The sequence below is a fragment of the Bufo gargarizans genome, chromosome 4, assembly GCF_014858855.1.
Source record: "Bufo gargarizans isolate SCDJY-AF-19 chromosome 4, ASM1485885v1, whole genome shotgun sequence".
Taxonomy (NCBI): domain Eukaryota; kingdom Metazoa; phylum Chordata; class Amphibia; order Anura; family Bufonidae; genus Bufo; species Bufo gargarizans.
This window is the reverse complement of record NC_058083.1, coordinates 365,323,457-365,339,828: the sequence shown is the minus strand read 5'-3', so window position 1 is coordinate 365,339,828 and position 16,372 is coordinate 365,323,457. Positions and strand designations below refer to the sequence as shown.

Sequence of the window (16,372 nt, the reverse complement as noted above, 5' to 3'; positions counted from 1 at the left end):
CGGGGACAACCCCTTTCCTCAGAGTTCCTGTACTTCAGATTGTCCCTTACATACAGCCTCCCGTGAAAGCAGCGCCAAGCCAAGTCCCAAAACTTCAAGGGGATCCTTGCAGAATTTAGCAACTGTAACCCCTTGTCTAGATCCCGGCTTGGGCAATCCTTGAGGGCCAGGGGCTTTTGGAAGTGGGACAACAAGACCCTCTCGTCAAGGGACCTCCTTGACAGAGTCCTGATTTCCCCTACCTCCAAACCCCACCGGCGGATTACCTTCAGAATCGGGGTGACATAAGCCGGGAGATATCCGTGAGGCGTGCGCAAGTCCTTCACTCGCCCTCCTGTCTCCCATTCCTGGAAGAAAGGCCGAAACCACCCCCGGCAGGAGACTACCCACGGAGAAGCCCTCTCCATCCAGAGGTTTGCCAAATTTGCCTTAACAAATGTGTTTACAAGAAACACCACGGGGTTGACCATAGATAACCCCCCTAGTCTCCTCGTGCGGTAAGTCACCTCTCTCTTGATCAGGTTCAGTCTATTCCCCCATAAGAGCTGGAAGAACAGACTGTAAACCCGAGTCCAGAGAGGCTCTGGCAAGATACACACACTGCCCAAATAGATAAGCAAAGGGAGCAAGAAAGCTTTGATCAGGTGCACCCTTTCCCTGAGGGTCAAAGACCAGCCCTTCCACTGGTCGACCTTCTGAGCGGCGATCTTAAGCCTGTCGTCCCAATTTTGGGTGGGATAATCCCCATGGCCGAAATGGATGCCTAGGACTTTGGCTGACGACTGGGGCCCTGGGAGGGTGTCCGGGAGATCGAAAGCTGGATCACCCCCTCCCAGCCAGAGACTCTCGCACTTATCCCGATTGATCATGGACCCGGATGCCTCCGAGTAGCGGTCCACCTCAGACATCACGTATTCCGCCTCCCCTTGCGAGGACACGAAAATGGTGACATCGTCGGCGTACGCTACTGTCCTCAGAGTGGCTTCCGGCGCCGCCGGATCCATCCCGACTCCCGCCAACGGTCCACGATTGACCCGCTTAAGAAAGGGATCAATCGCGAACACGTATAAAAGCGGGCTCAAAGGACAACCCTGGCGAACGCCAGACCCAACCTCAAAAGGGCAGCCAGACCAACCGTTCACAAGCGGGAAACTCTCTGCCCCCGCATACAAGATCTTTAACCAATCGACGAACCCCCCCGGCAGGCCATACTTCAGAAGGACCGACCAGAGGTACTCGTGGTTCACCCGATCAAACGCCTTTGCTTGATCTAAGGACAGCATGTACCCCTTCCAGTGGCCTGCCCTACTCTGTTCCACTGCCTCTCGGACACCGAGGACAGCACTAAAAGTGCTGCGGCCTGGAACTGAGCAATGCTGAGCCACCGAAAGAAGCTGAGGCGCGAACTTCACCAGCCTGTTAAACAGTATCTTGGCCAGAATCTTTCTGTCCGTATTGAGAAGTGCTATGGGACGCCAATTCTCAATACGGCTCGGATCTTTACCCTTTGATAGAAGGATCAGTGCTGACCTCCTCATTGACCGAGGCAGAGTGCCCGAGGATAAACACTCATTGAATACCTCAGTCAAGAGGGGACACAAAGGGTCCTTAAAGGTCTTATAAAACTCCGATGTTAAGCCATCCGGGCCTGGCGACTTCTTCAGAGCTAACCCTTCCACCGCCAGGATAACTTCCTCCTTTCTGATCTCTTCTACCAAAACGTCAAAAGAGAGGTGAGCTTCTGACTCAGGGGTGATTTCAGCCAGGAAAGCCGACATCCTGTCCCGATCCAGATCCCTCTTCCCCAGGAGGCACGAGTAAAAGGATCTGACGACTTCCAGGATCCCTGATCTGGACCTGTTCAGAGACCCTGTACCATCAATCAGTCCTGTTATTAATTTACTCTTCACTGACATCTTACAGTTTCTGTAGGGGTCGGGCGAGCGGTACCTCCCGAAGTCCCTCTCAAAAACCAAAGATGTGTGTCTATCATACTGGCACCTCTTGAGCAAAGATTTCACCCTGGAGATATCCTCGCGGCTACCTCCAGTCGAGACCAGATCTTCGAGTTTCCTCCTCAGACTCTGATACAGGCGGTACCTGTCCAGAGACCTGAGGCTCGAGAGCTGGCGGAAGAACTTTGCAGCCCGATCTTTGAATACCTCCCACCACTCTGACTTAGTGTCACAGAGATCCAGCAAGGCTACCTGATTCTGAAGAAAGTCCTCAAAGGATTGTCTCACCTCTGCTTCCTCCAGGACTCCCGCATTCAGCTTCCAGTAACCTCTTCCCATTTGGGGGGATTCTGAAATATTCAGAGAAAACATAATCAGACAGTGATCAGAGAATTCTACCTCCACAATTCTCAAGGGCGAGAAAGTAGTCTCCTCTTTCAAAAAAAACCTGTCTATTCTAGACCTAATCCTATCTCCTCTATAATAAGTGAAACCCCCGTGGTCTGGGGTGTGCCTAATGTGGACATCCACCAGACGAGCCTCACTAGCTATACTATTCAGTGCTATGCTGTCATAAGCCAGCCGGTCTCTGGTGCCTCCCCTATCTTGGGACCTCACGATGGTGTTGAAGTCCCCACCAAAGACCACCTGCCGGCTCGTAAAAAGGAAAGGCTTGATCCTCATAAAGAGACATTTCCTGTCCCACTTGGACTGGGGCCCATAGATATTTATTAGGCGCAGTTCCTGTCCCTTCATGAGGATATCCAAGATCAAACACCTCCCCATTTCCAGCTCAACCACCCGTCGGCATTCTACCGGTGCGGTGAAAAGAACCGCCACTCCGCTATACGGCTCAGCCGCAAGAGACCAGAAGGAGGGCCCTGATCTCCACTCCCTCTTTGCCTTGTGGGCTTCTGCCAAGTTTGACAGTCTGGTCTCCTGCAAAAATAAAACGTCAGCTTCAACACGGCTGAAAAAATCAAAGGCTGCGTAGCGAGCCGCATCAGATTTTATGCTGGCGACATTAATGGTCGCCAGCGTGAGCCGAGTGGGTACCGCCATACTTGGTGTTTAAGCCTGAACGTCCTCCTTCCTTCTTACCCCTCCTACCCCTCCCGGGGCTATCCTCTAAGGCGGCACGTCCTCTTTTGAGGGAGACGGTGGTGTCCATACCTTCTGTCACCACCGCTCCCTCTTGCGTACCGCCCCTGCCTTTCTCGGTCCCGGAAGTCCGATTTGCCTCCTCTTCTGGGGACCTTGTATCCGCACCAGAGAGGGGCACGGGGCCTCCTGGAGGCCCTCCCACCTTCGCCCCCGGTACCCCACTTCTTACCTCCTCCCCGGATGAAGAGGAGGCGGAGGTCTCATCCAAAGTGAGATACCGGTTGGAGAGCTCAAGAGGGGAGCCAGTTACGCCTTCCCTGGCCACTTTGGTCGGGCTCGTTCTTTTTTTGGAGTACCGCTTCCGTCTGTTGGTATTGGACCCAGTCTCACCACCCTCTGATACGCTTTCGTAGTGTGAGGACTGGGTCCCATCGGCTCGGTCTAGTCTCTTGACCTCCGCACTTAGCTCCCTGTCCCCTAGGGTCTCCGAACTACGGGAGTCAGCCATTTGGGGAGGAGCAGACATCACCCCATTGTGGCAGGGTTCCTCCAGCTCCCTCTCCGCCTGGCGTCTCTCCCTCCGCCTCTGCCGGGACGGACCGCCCTTGGTCGTCACCGACCCCTTTACTCGACTGTCTCCGCCAGCACCCGCCTCAGCCGAAGAGACCTCCCGGCCCACTCCTGCGTGAGCTCGGGCCGCATTGACCTCAGAGAGGGGACAGCGACTAAATGGGTGTCCGAGCACACCACACAAGTTGCACCTAATCTCCTTACAAGATGCGGCTAGGTGACCTGTCCCTCCACACAATGCGCACTTCTGCACTTGGCAGCTGGCGCTGAAGTGTGAAGGGCTGCCGCACTTGTGACAGAGCTTAGGCTGCCCCCTGTAGAAAACAAGAATCCTATCCCGGCCGATGAAAGCAGAGGATGGAATGTGGGAAACCGTACTTCCCAGACATTTCAACTTTATATTGAAAGTCCAGGCTCCCGACCAAATGCCAAACTCGTCCAGGTTTTTCGATGGTACACCCTGGACGTCGCCGTACCTGCTGAGCCAGGTCAGAATGTCAACGCAAGAAAGTGATTCGTTACGGGTCAAAACGGTCACTTTCTTGACGTTGTTCTGACGGGTTATCGCCTGGGCGAAAAACCCCTTCCACTCCGGTAAGTTCTTCACCAGCTCGTACCCGGACCAGAAAAGCTCTAGGCCCTCCGGCCGGGCAAAACTGATGTCGAACTCCCTGGAACCATAGGGATGTATCAGGGCGAAGATGTCAACCACCCTGAAACCCATCCCAAGCAGGAGCTCCACCACCCTCTTTCTTGTAGGGCAGGCATCATTGCTTCTCCACTTGAGACAGACAACATTCCTTCTGGTCCCAGGGCCGGTTGTGGGCAGGGACCAGGTGGTCTCGCCCCCCCTTTCCTCTCGGAAAGCTCGCAGGCCGTGCCTGTCTATCCATAAGGATAGGTCAACTTTCTCACCCTCTACTGTCATTGAACTCTCACCCCTTCTGAGAGCCTCCAGGAGTCGCCGCTGCAAGTCACCAACCGCGACTCCTGGGAATGAGGAAGACAACGAGGACAGCCCCTCCCCCCCCACGGCCGCAGCCACACTGGCATAACTTCTGCCAGGTGTTACGGCCGCAGGAGGGGCAACCGAACCGGCACCCCCCACTACACTACTTTTACCAGATGTCACATCGGATCCCTCCGGAGGGCGGACACCAGGAGCCGCAGCCACCGCTTTTTCAGCGATGGTCCGCTGACCCCCAGCGCCCCTCCCACCTTTGGGACCCGATGCAGCACCCCCACCACTACTACCAAAAACACCCCGCTTGCACTCACCCCCTCTCCCTGCTGGGACAGCTGGTGCAGCAGATACATTACTTACATTATTTACATTATTTACATTGCTTACATTGCTTACATTGCCACCCTCATTGCCACTGGCCAAGCCCCCCCCCCCGTCTTTAGGACCTGGGCTCTGGTTACCACCCTCCCCCCCTCCCCAGCACTTAATTCAGCGCCGGAGGAGGAGGCGGAGATAGAGGGGGCATGTCCAGTGGCAATGTACCTGGCCACTTGCTCTGGCGAGATAACTCCTTTCTTGGTGGACCGGGCAACTCCTGCTCCCGGCCCTCCTATACGCAGGCGCTTGCTGCCTGCGCCGTCACCCCCAGTTTCAGGGCTGCCTCCAGAAGCACGGCCAGGCACCCCCCCAGCCACGCCCATATGCGCGCCGATAGGGGATGCCCGGACGCGCCCCCAGACACGCACCCGGCGTCTCCGGCCACGCCCCCGGCCACGCCCCCGGCCACGCCCCCCACTCCGTCCGCCGCCGCCTCCTTTGATCCCCGCCGCACGCTTGCAACTGCAGGCGGGGACCCAGTGCTATCACCGCCCTGTGCAGGAGGGACGGTGACCCCATCATCATCACACCGCCCCAGCACCACCCTACACACCGGGACTTCAGGCAGGGCGGAAACCAGAGCGGCAGACGAGGCGGCCGACAGAGCGATGGGCGGGGTCTCCCGATTTTCCCGCCCCCCCCCTCCATTTTCAATACATGGCTGCCGGATCCGCCCTCCCACAGGCACCTCCTCCCCGTCTCCTCGTGTAAGGACGGCGTCCGGCGCCATTTTGGACAACCTAATCTCCCCGCTCCTCCGCTCAGGCACCACCTCAGGTGCTGAGACAGGGGGTTTAGCGGGATACACGCCTGGTGAGGACTTTTCAGCCTCCACCAAGCGTGTATAGACCAAACAAGTTTGGAAACTGTCCTGCTTCTTGCTGTTTTTCTTTTTCTTTTTCTTTTCCTTGCCACCCTCATCCTCATCCAACAGGTCATCCCCGAAAGCAAAACCCTGGAAGTTCATTGCTGGCGACTCCAACATTCTGATCTCCCTCAGCAACCCGGCCTCCTCACTGCCACTCTCCATGTATGACGCTTCGTCTGAAGACGGCAATGCGGGTAAGAACTTTTCCTCTTGTCTCAGTGGAAAGCCACTATGTCCCTCCTTTACGGGGGTTACCGGGAGGTCTGGTTCGGGCTGCAAGGTTTGGGGGCCTGCTTGGGATGCCAGAGATTCGGAGTCTATGTCCAACTCCTCCTCCTCACTCTCCGCACCCCTGCACGGCTCCCCTCTCCTCACAGCCTCCATCTCCCTAAAACGATCACCGTTCTCAGCTTCTCCTGAAGGGACCACTTCCCTCCAGAATTTGCTTCTGCCGCCCCAGAGAGGCCTCCAGGTCCTCCTTCAAGACCCTGATTCTCTCTCTGAGGGGGGGCCTCTTTGATCTGGAGGAGACGGTGGATCTAGCCCTCGTCTCCTTTAAGTCCTTTCTCACGGCTTTGAGGTGCCGTCCCAGCGTATCGTACTCCCGGAGGTGGTCCGCCACACGGGCGCTATAGGTGAGGGTGTCCTCTCCCTCCCACCGGGACCCCCATCCTACCTGGGACGACACCTCTCGGCCCTCCGTTGGCCGGCTCCTCTCTCCTGGCACGCTTGGGTCTTCAGGGGGGACTCGGCCTCCATCTCCGCGTCCTGACACTTTCTCCCCTCTCCTGCTGCCTGATGGTGAGGCTGATGTTAAAGCTGAGGCCGGTAGTTCACCTCCCCTACTTCCCGCTGGCCTACCCCGGGAAGCAGGATCCTGGGCCTTGCCTGAGCGCGCGCTCATGGCCACAGGTCCCTGCCAACTCCCTAAGGAGAGGCAGGGCCCTGGGCTGGGAGAGGTGGTAGGATGCTCCCCACAAGCCTGGTTCCGCCCAGGGGATTCAGATGGAAAGGAAAATCCCCTGGGCCCTTGCTGCTTCTCGGTTCCTGGGAGCTCCAACCACACCGTCCTCCCTCCTCGCAGGTTGGAGCTGGAACTCTTTTATTTATATAAAATTACAAAACATAACAAATAAATAACAGATAACAACTTACATAAACATGAACAGAACATAAACAAAAGACAGCATTCCAGCTGCCCCAGCCACATTCTCACACACACTCATACCTATAACTATACTTATACAAACTACAAACCTTACTAATAACAAATATACTATTACGCTATAACAAATGAAACTTACCTAGCCGGTTCGGCTGTAAATCCTTACTAAAAACCTAAAAACTTACTAAGACACTAAGAAAACTAACGAAAATAAAACTATAAACAAAAACAAGGCTACCTTGCCATAACTGAAATAACTGGGCGACTTGCCCCTATAAATAAAGAAAAGAAAACACACACAAAAATTTTTTATTTTTTTTTATTTTTTTTTTATTTTAATTTTTTTTCCACACCACACAACATAACTCATACTTATCCTAACCTAACTGTCCCTAATCATTCCCTAATCTAACCTAAGACCCTCAGGGCTGACCTCCGCCTCATGTCCTCAGCATGTCCGCATAGTCCGAGGCCAGCCCCACCACCACCGCCCACATCCAGCCCCGCCCCATGTCCTCCCATGTCCGCATAGTCCTGGACTGGATGCAGGCCCCCCCCCACACTTAAAAAGTGCCCTCCCCACTCCCTAACCCACCCAACCTAACTAACTAACCCCCACTTACCCTATCCTCAACTTAACATAATATAAATATACTATAAATATAAATATACACACAATACAATAAACGCACACAAATAAACATCACCATAACTTACACATAACCCGAAGGACCAAGTTCAGCCTTTGCAAGCCTTTCAAACCATAAACTTTATTCCAAAACAAAAATCTAGGGTGATAGCATCAGCCCACCACCAGGAGGAGTACTACTAAACTAGGTACACTAAAAGCAAAGCCTCTCCAGAGGAGAGAGGCCCTACTGGTACCCAGTCTTTCGTACTCAAGAGAACGCCACCTTCACCAGGTCCCCCAGAATGTTCCTACACACCTCATCCACTGGGAGGACTTTCTGCCTTGTTGACACTAAACACCGTGCATTCCATGTGTAGTACCTAACCACTATGCTAACTAAAAAACATGTGCACAGGTCCCTTCTTCCCAGGTCTCTGAGCACCCCATAGGCCCACTCCGCGTAGGAGAAGCTGGCTAGCCTAGGCCAGCCAATGGAAGCTCCCACCCGTTTGTACACGGCTGTATTAAAAGGACACTGAAGCAGGAAGTGCTCCATACTTTCCAGTATGGAGCCGCACTCCTCCCGGGGACAACCCCTTTCCTCAGAGTTCCTGTACTTCAGATTGTCCCTTACATACAGCCTCCCGTGAAAGCAGCGCCAAGCCAAGTCCCAAAACTTCAAGGGGATCCTTGCAGAATTTAGCAACTGTAACCCCTTGTCTAGATCCCGGCTTGGGCAATCCTTGAGGGCCAGGGGCTTTTGGAAGTGGGACAACAAGACCCTCTCGTCAAGGGACCTCCTTGACAGAGTCCTGATTTCCCCTACCTCCAAACCCCACCGGCGGATTACCTTCAGAATCGGGGTGACATAAGCCGGGAGATATCCGTGGGGCGTGCGCAAGTCCTTCACTCGCCCTCCTGTCTCCCATTCCTGGAAGAAAGGCCGAAACCACCCCCGGCAGGAGACTACCCACGGAGAAGCCCTCTCCATCCAGAGGTTCGCCAAATTTGTCTTAACAAATGTGTTTACAAGAAACACCACGGGGTTGACCATAGATAACCCCCCTAGTCTCCTCGTGCGGTAAGTCACCTCTCTCTTGATCAGGTTCAGTCTATTCCCCCATAAGAGCTGGAAGAACAGACTGTAAACCCGAGTCCAGAGAGGCTCTGGCAAGATACACACACTGCCCAAATAGATAAGCAAAGGGAGCAAGAAAGCTTTGATCAGGTGCACCCTTTCCCTGAGGGTCAAAGACCAGCCCTTCCACTGGTCGACCTTCTGAGCGGCGATCTTAAGCCTGTCGTCCCAATTTTGGGTGGGATAATCCCCATGGCCGAAATGGATGCCTAGGACTTTGGCTGACGACTGGGGCCCTGGGAGGGTGTCCGGGAGATCGAAAGCTGGATCACCCCCTCCCAGCCAGAGACTCTCGCACTTATCCCGATTGATCATGGACCCGGATGCCTCCGAGTAGCGGTCCACCTCAGACATCACGTATTCCGCCTCCCCTTGCGAGGACACGAAAATGGTGACATCGTCGGCGTACGCTACTGTCCTCAGAGTGGCTTCCGGCGCCGCCGGATCCATCCCGACTCCCGCCAACGGTCCACGATTGACCCGCTTAAGAAAGGGATCAATCGCGAACACGTATAAAAGCGGGCTCAAAGGACAACCCTGGCGAACGCCAGACCCAACCTCAAAAGGGCAGCCAGACCAACCGTTCACAAGCGGGAAACTCTCTGCCCCCGCATACAAGATCTTTAACCAATCGACGAACCCCCCCGGCAGGCCATACTTCAGAAGGACCGACCAGAGGTACTCGTGGTTCACCCGATCAAACGCCTTTGCTTGATCTAAGGACAGCATGTACCCCTTCCAGTGGCCTGCCCTACTCTGTTCCACTGCCTCTCGGACACCGAGGACAGCACTAAAAGTGCTGCGGCCTGGAACTGAGCAATGCTGAGCCACCGAAAGAAGCTGAGGCGCGAACTTCACCAGCCTGTTAAACAGTATCTTGGCCAGAATCTTTCTGTCCGTATTGAGAAGTGCTATGGGACGCCAATTCTCAATACGGCTCGGATCTTTACCCTTTGATAGAAGGATCAGTGCTGACCTCCTCATTGACCGAGGCAGAGTGCCCGAGGATAAACACTCATTGAATACCTCAGTCAAGAGGGGACACAAAGGGTCCTTAAAGGTCTTATAAAACTCCGATGTTAAGCCATCCGGGCCTGGCGACTTCTTCAGAGCTAACCCTTCCACCGCCAGGATAACTTCCTCCTTTCTGATCTCTTCTACCAAAACGTCAAAAGAGAGGTGAGCTTCTGACTCAGGGGTGATTTCAGCCAGGAAAGCCGACATCCTGTCCCGATCCAGATCCCTCTTCCCCAGGAGGCACGAGTAAAAGGATCTGACGACTTCCAGGATCCCTGATCTGGACCTGTTCAGAGACCCTGTACCATCAATCAGTCCTGTTATTAATTTACTCTTCACTGACATCTTACAGTTTCTGTAGGGGTCGGGCGAGCGGTACCTCCCGAAGTCCCTCTCAAAAACCAAAGATGTGTGTCTATCATACTGGCACCTCTTGAGCAAAGATTTCACCCTGGAGATATCCTCGCGGCTACCTCCAGTCGAGACCAGATCTTCGAGTTTCCTCCTCAGACTCTGATACAGGCGGTACCTGTCCAGAGACCTGAGGCTCGAGAGCTGGCGGAAGAACTTTGCAGCCCGATCTTTGAATACCTCCCACCACTCTGACTTAGTGTCACAGAGATCCAGCAAGGCTACCTGATTCTGAAGAAAGTCCTCAAAGGATTGTCTCACCTCTGCTTCCTCCAGGACTCCCGCATTCAGCTTCCAGTAACCTCTTCCCATTTGGGGGGATTCTGAAATATTCAGAGAAAACATAATCAGACAGTGATCAGAGAATTCTACCTCCACAATTCTCAAGGGCGAGAAAGTAGTCTCCTCTTTCAAAAAAAACCTGTCTATTCTAGACCTAATCCTATCTCCTCTATAATAAGTGAAACCCCCGTGGTCTGGGGTGTGCCTAATGTGGACATCCACCAGACGAGCCTCACTAGCTATGCTATTCAGTGCTATGCTATCATAAGCCAGCCGGTCTCTGGTGCCTCCCCTATCTTGGGACCTCACGATGGTGTTGAAGTCCCCACCAAAGACCACCTGCCGGCTCGTAAAAAGGAAAGGCTTGATCCTCATAAAGAGACATTTCCTGTCCCACTTGGACTGGGGCCCATAGATGTTTATTAGGCGCAGTTCCTGTCCCTTCATGAGGATATCCAAGATCAAACACCTCCCCATTTCCAGCTCAACCACCCGTCGGCATTCTACCGGTGCGGTGAAAAGAACCGCCACTCCGCTATACGGCTCAGCCGCAAGAGACCAGAAGGAGGGCCCTGATCTCCACTCCCTCTTTGCCTTGTGGGCTTCTGCCAAGTTTGACAGTCTGGTCTCCTGCAAAAATAAAACGTCAGCTTCAACACGGCTGAAAAAATCAAAGGCTGCGTAGCGAGCCGCATCAGATTTTATGCTGGCGACATTAATGGTCGCCAGCGTGAGCCGAGTGGGTACCGCCATACTTGGTGTTTAAGCTGAACGTCCTCCTTCCTTCTTACCCCTCCTACCCCTCCCGGGGCTATCCTCTAAGGCGGCACGTCCTCTTTTGAGGGAGACGGTGGTGTCCATACCTTCTGTCACCACCGCTCCCTCTTGCGTACCGCCCCTGCCTTTCTCGGTCCCGGAAGTCCGATTTGCCTCCTCTTCTGGGGACCTTGCATCCGCACCAGAGAGGGGCACGGGGCCTCCTGGAGGCCCTCCCACCTTCGCCCCCGGTACCCCACTTCTTACCTCCTCCCCAGATGAAGAGGAGGCGGAGGTCTCATCCAAAGTGAGATACCGGTTGGAGAGCTCAAGAGGGGAGCCAGTTACGCCTTCCCTGGCCACTTTGGTCGGGCTCGTTCTTTTTTTGGAGTACCTTTTCCGTCTGTTGGTATTGGACCCAGTCTCACCACCCTCTGATACGCTTTCGTAGTGTGAGGACTGGGTCCCATCGGCTCGGTCTAGTCTCCTGACCTCCGCACTTAGCTCCCTGTCCCCTAGGGTCTCCGAACTACGGGAGTCAGCCATTTGGGGAGGAGCAGACATCACCCCATTGTGGCAGGGTTCCTCCCGCTCCCTCTCCGCCTGGCGTCTCTCCCTCCGCCTCTGCCGGGACGGACCGCCCTTGGTCGTCACCTGACCCCTTACTCGACTGTCTCCGCCAGCACCCGCCTCAGCCGAAGAGACCTCCCGGCCCACTCCTGCGTGAGCTCGGGCCGCATTGACCTCAGAGAGGGGACAGCGACTAAATGGGTGTCCGAGCACACCACACAAGTTGCACCTAATCTCCTTACAAGATGCGGCTAGGTGACCTGTCCCTCCACACAACGCGCACTTCTGCACTTGGCAGCTGGCGCTGAAGTGTGAAGGGCTGCCGCACTTGTGACAGAGCTTAGGCTGCCCCCTGTAGAAGACAAGAATCCTATCCCGGCCGATGAAGGCAGAGGATGGAATGTGGGAAACTGTACTTCCCAGACATTTCAACTTTATATTGAAAGTCCAGGCTCCTGACCAAATGCCAAATTCGTCCAGGTTTTTCGATGGTACACCCTGGACGTCGCCGTACCTGCTGAGCCAGGTCAGAATGTCAACGCAAGAAAGTGATTCGTTACGGGTCAAAACGGTCACTTTCTTGACGTTGTTCTGACGGGTTATCGCCTGGGCGAAAAACCCCTTCCACTCCGGTAAGTTCTTCACCAGCTCGTACCCGGACCAGAAAAGCTCTAGGCCCTCTGGCCGGGCAAAACTGATGTCGAACTCCCTGGAACCATAGGGATGTATCAGGGCGAAGATGTCAACCACCCTGAAACCCATCCCAAGCAGGAGCTCCACCACCCTCTTTCTTGTAGGGCAGGCATCATTGCTTCTCCACTTGAGACAGACTACATTCCGTCTGGTCCCAGGTCCGGTTGTGGGCAGGGACCAGGTGGTCTCGCCCCCCCTTTCCTCTCGGAAAGCTCGCAGGCCGTGCCTGTCTATCCACATGGATAGGTCCACTTTCTCACCCTCTACTGTCATTGAGCTCTCTCCCTTTTTGAGGGCCTCCAGGAGTCGCCGCTGCAAGTCACCAACCGCGACTCCTGGGAATGAGGAAGACAACGAGGACAGCCCCTCCCCCCCCACGGCCGCAGCCACACTGGCATAACTTCTGCCAGGTGTTACGGCCGCAGGAGGGGCAACCGAACCGGCACTCCCCACAATACTACCGCCAGATGCCGCACCGGATCCCTCCGGAGGGCGGACACCAGGAGCCGCAGCCACCGCTTTTTCAGCGATGGTCCGCTGACCCCCAGCGCCCCTCCCACCTTTGGGACCCGATGCAGCACCCTTACCACCACTACCAACAACACCCTGCTTGCACTCACCCCCTCTCCCTGCTGGGACAGCTGGTGCAGCAGACACATTATTTACATTATTTACATTACTCCCCTTGTTTATTTTATTTGCATTGTTTATATTAATCACATTTCTACCTTCATTGCCACTGGCCAAGCCCCCCCCCGTCTCCAGGACCTGGGCTCTGGCTACCACCCTCCCCCCCTCCCCAGCACTTAATTCAGCGCCAGAGGAGGAGGCGGAGATAGAGGGGGCATGTCCAGTGGCAATGTATCTGGCCATCTGTTCCGGTGGGATGATTCCCTTTTTGGTGGACCGAGCAACTCCCGCTCCCGGCCCACCTATACACAGACGTTTGCTGCCTGTACTGTCACCTCTGCCCCCAGAAGCACGGCCGGGCACCCCCCCAGCCACGCCCATATGAGCGCCGATGGGAGGACGCCCGGACGCGCCCCCGGACACGCTCCCGGCGTCTCCGGCCACGCCCCGGCCACGCCCCCGGCCACGCCCCCCGCTCCGTCCGCCGCCGCCTCTTTTGATCCCCGCCGCACGCTTGCAACCGCAGGCGGGGATCCAGTACCATCACCGCCCCGTGCGGGAGGGACAGTGATCCCATCGCCATCACACCGCCCCAGCACCACCCTGCACACCGGGACTTCAGGCAGGGCGGGAACCAGAGCGGCAGACGAGGCGGCCGACAGAGCGATGGGCGGGGTCTCCTGATTCTCCCGCCCCCCTCCTCCATTTTCACTACTTGGCCGCCGGATCCGTCCTCCCACAGGCACCTCCTCCCCGTCTCCTCGTGTGAGGACGGCGTCCGGCGCCATTTTGGGCACCCTAATCTCCCCGCTCCTCCGCTCTGACACCACTTCAGGTGCTGAGACAGGGGGTCCAGCGGGATACGCGCCTGGTGAAGACTTTTCAGCCTCCACCAAGCGCGTATAAACAAAACGAGTTTGGAATTTGTCTTTCTTCTTTTCTTTTTTCTTTTTCTTGCCGAATTCCTCGTCTAATAGGTCCTCCCCGAACGCGAACCCCTGGAAGCTCATCGCCGGTGACTCTAGCATCCTGATCTCTTTCAACAGTCCAGCCTCCTCACTGCCGCTCTCCATATAGGACTCCTCGTCTGAAGACGGCAATGCAGGTAAGATCTGTTTTAGTGGAATACCACTATGTTCCTCCCTTACGGGGGTTACCGGGAGGTCCGGCTCAGGCTGTGAGGTTTGGGGGCCCGCTTGGGATGCCAGAGATTTGGAGTCTGTATCAAACTCCTCCTCCTCACTCTCCGCACCCCAGCACTGCTCCCCTCTCCTCACAGCCTCCATCTCCCTAAAACGGTCGCCATTTTCCAATTTTTCTTTAAAGGGCCCGCTTCCCTCCAGGATTCGCTCCTGCCGCCCCAGGGAGGCCTCCAGGTCCTCTTTCAAGACCCGGATTTTCTCCCTGAGGGGGGGCCTCTTTGATTTGGAGGAGACGGTGGACCTTGCCCTTGTCTCCTTCAGGTCTTTTCTTACGGCTTTGAGGTGCCGTCCCAGCGCATCGTATTCCCGGAGGTGGTCCGCCACACGGGCGCTATAGGTGAGGGTGTCCTCTCCCTCCCACCGGGACCCCCATCCTACCTGGGACGACACCTCTCGGCCCTCCGTTGGCCGGCTCCTCTCTCCTGGCACGCTTGGGTCTTCAGGGGGGACTCGGCCTCCATCTCCGCGTCCTGACACTTTCTCCCCTCTCCTGCTGCCTGATGGTGAGGCTGATGTTAAAGCTGAGGCCGGTAGTTCACCTCCCCTACCTCCCGCCGGCCTACCCCGGGAAGCAGGATCCTGGGCCTTGCCTGAGCGCACGCTCATGGCCACAGGTCCCTGCCAACTCCCTAAGGAGAGGCAGGGCCCGGGCTGGGGAGAGGTGGTAGGATGCTCCCCACAAGCCTGGTTCCGCCCAGGGGATTCAGATGGAAGGAAAATCCCCTGGGCCTTGCTGCTTCTCGGTTCCTGGGAGCTCCAACCACGCACGTCCTCCCACCTCGCTGGTTGGAGCTGGAATTACCGCGGCTGCTGGCACCAGACTTGCCCTCCAATAGATCCTCGTTAAAGGATTTAAAGTGTACTCATTCCAATTACAGGGCCTCGTAAGAGTCCTGTATTGTTATTTTTCGTCACTACCTCCCCGAGTCGGGAGTGGGTAATTTGCGCGCCTGCTGCCTTTCTTGGATGTGGTAGCCGTTTCTCAGGCTCCCTCTCTGGAATCGAACCCTGATTCCCCGTTACCCGTGGTCACCATGGTAGGCGCAGAAAGTACCATCGAAAGTTGATAGGGCAGACATCCGAATGGATCGTCGCCGTCACGGGGACGTGCGATCGGCCCGAGGCTATCTAGAGTTACCAAAGCGGCCGAGGAGAGCGGCGATGGGCGGGAATCGGGGCTGGCCCTCGGATTGGTTTTGGTCTGATAAATGCACGCATCCCTAGGGGTCAGCGCTCGTTGGCATGTATTAGCTCTAGAATTACCACAGTTATCCAAGTAACGGTTGGAGCGATCAAAGGAACCATAACTGATTTAATGAGCCATTCGCAGTTTCACTGTACCGGCCGTGCGGACTTACACGTGCATGGCTTAATCTTTGCTTCCTTTGCTGAGGTGTCAGATACAAGTGAAGTGGTTGATGATGATGGATGCCACGTGGGTGCCTGCTCGAAGAGAAGAAGAAGAGGGGGAAAGTTCAGAAGGAGAGACAGAGAGAAGCAGGGGGAGGTCATCGCAAGGCGCTAGTGGCACAGTCAGACAGCATGTATCGGCATCCGGGGTCAGCCAGACAGCACGCCAATCAACGCATGGTGTTGCCACCACCAGAATGCTGTCATTGCAAAGCTCAGAAATGTGGCATTTTTTTCTGTGTCTGCCTCTGACAACAGCGATGCCATTTGCAACCTGTGCCAAAAGAAACTGAGTCGTGGGAAATCCAACACCCACCTAGGTACGACTGCTTTGCAGATGGCACATGATCGCACATCAAAAACGCCTATGGGATCAACACATGATGACGAGTAGAAGCAGCACACAAGCTCAAAGCCAACATCCTCCTCCTGGTCCAGCATCTTCAGCCACGTCAACAACTGCTGTCCTCCTTGCCCTATCTCAACCACCCGCCACTCCGCCTCTCACCTTCAGCAGTTCCATCTCATCTGCCCACAATCAGGTGCCTGTAAAGGAAATGGTTGATTGCAAGAAGCCAATGTCACAGAGTCACCCCCTTGCCCGGCGTCTGACAGCTGATGATTTACA

General features: G+C 55.4%; 1 long non-coding RNA gene across 1 annotated transcript in view; it reads right to left on the bottom strand.

Annotated features, from left to right (window-relative positions):
* Positions 1-15,187, bottom strand: part of LOC122936048 — a 16,624-nt gene extending 1,437 nt beyond the window's left edge. The window contains exons 1-2 of the long non-coding RNA XR_006388871.1: positions 15,137-15,187; positions 11,740-11,743 (exon numbers count right to left, since the gene is read on the bottom strand). This is a non-coding gene — a long non-coding RNA (uncharacterized LOC122936048). The remainder of the gene's footprint in view (positions 1-11,739; positions 11,744-15,136) is intronic.
* Between the last annotated feature and the right edge of the window lie 1,185 nt (positions 15,188-16,372).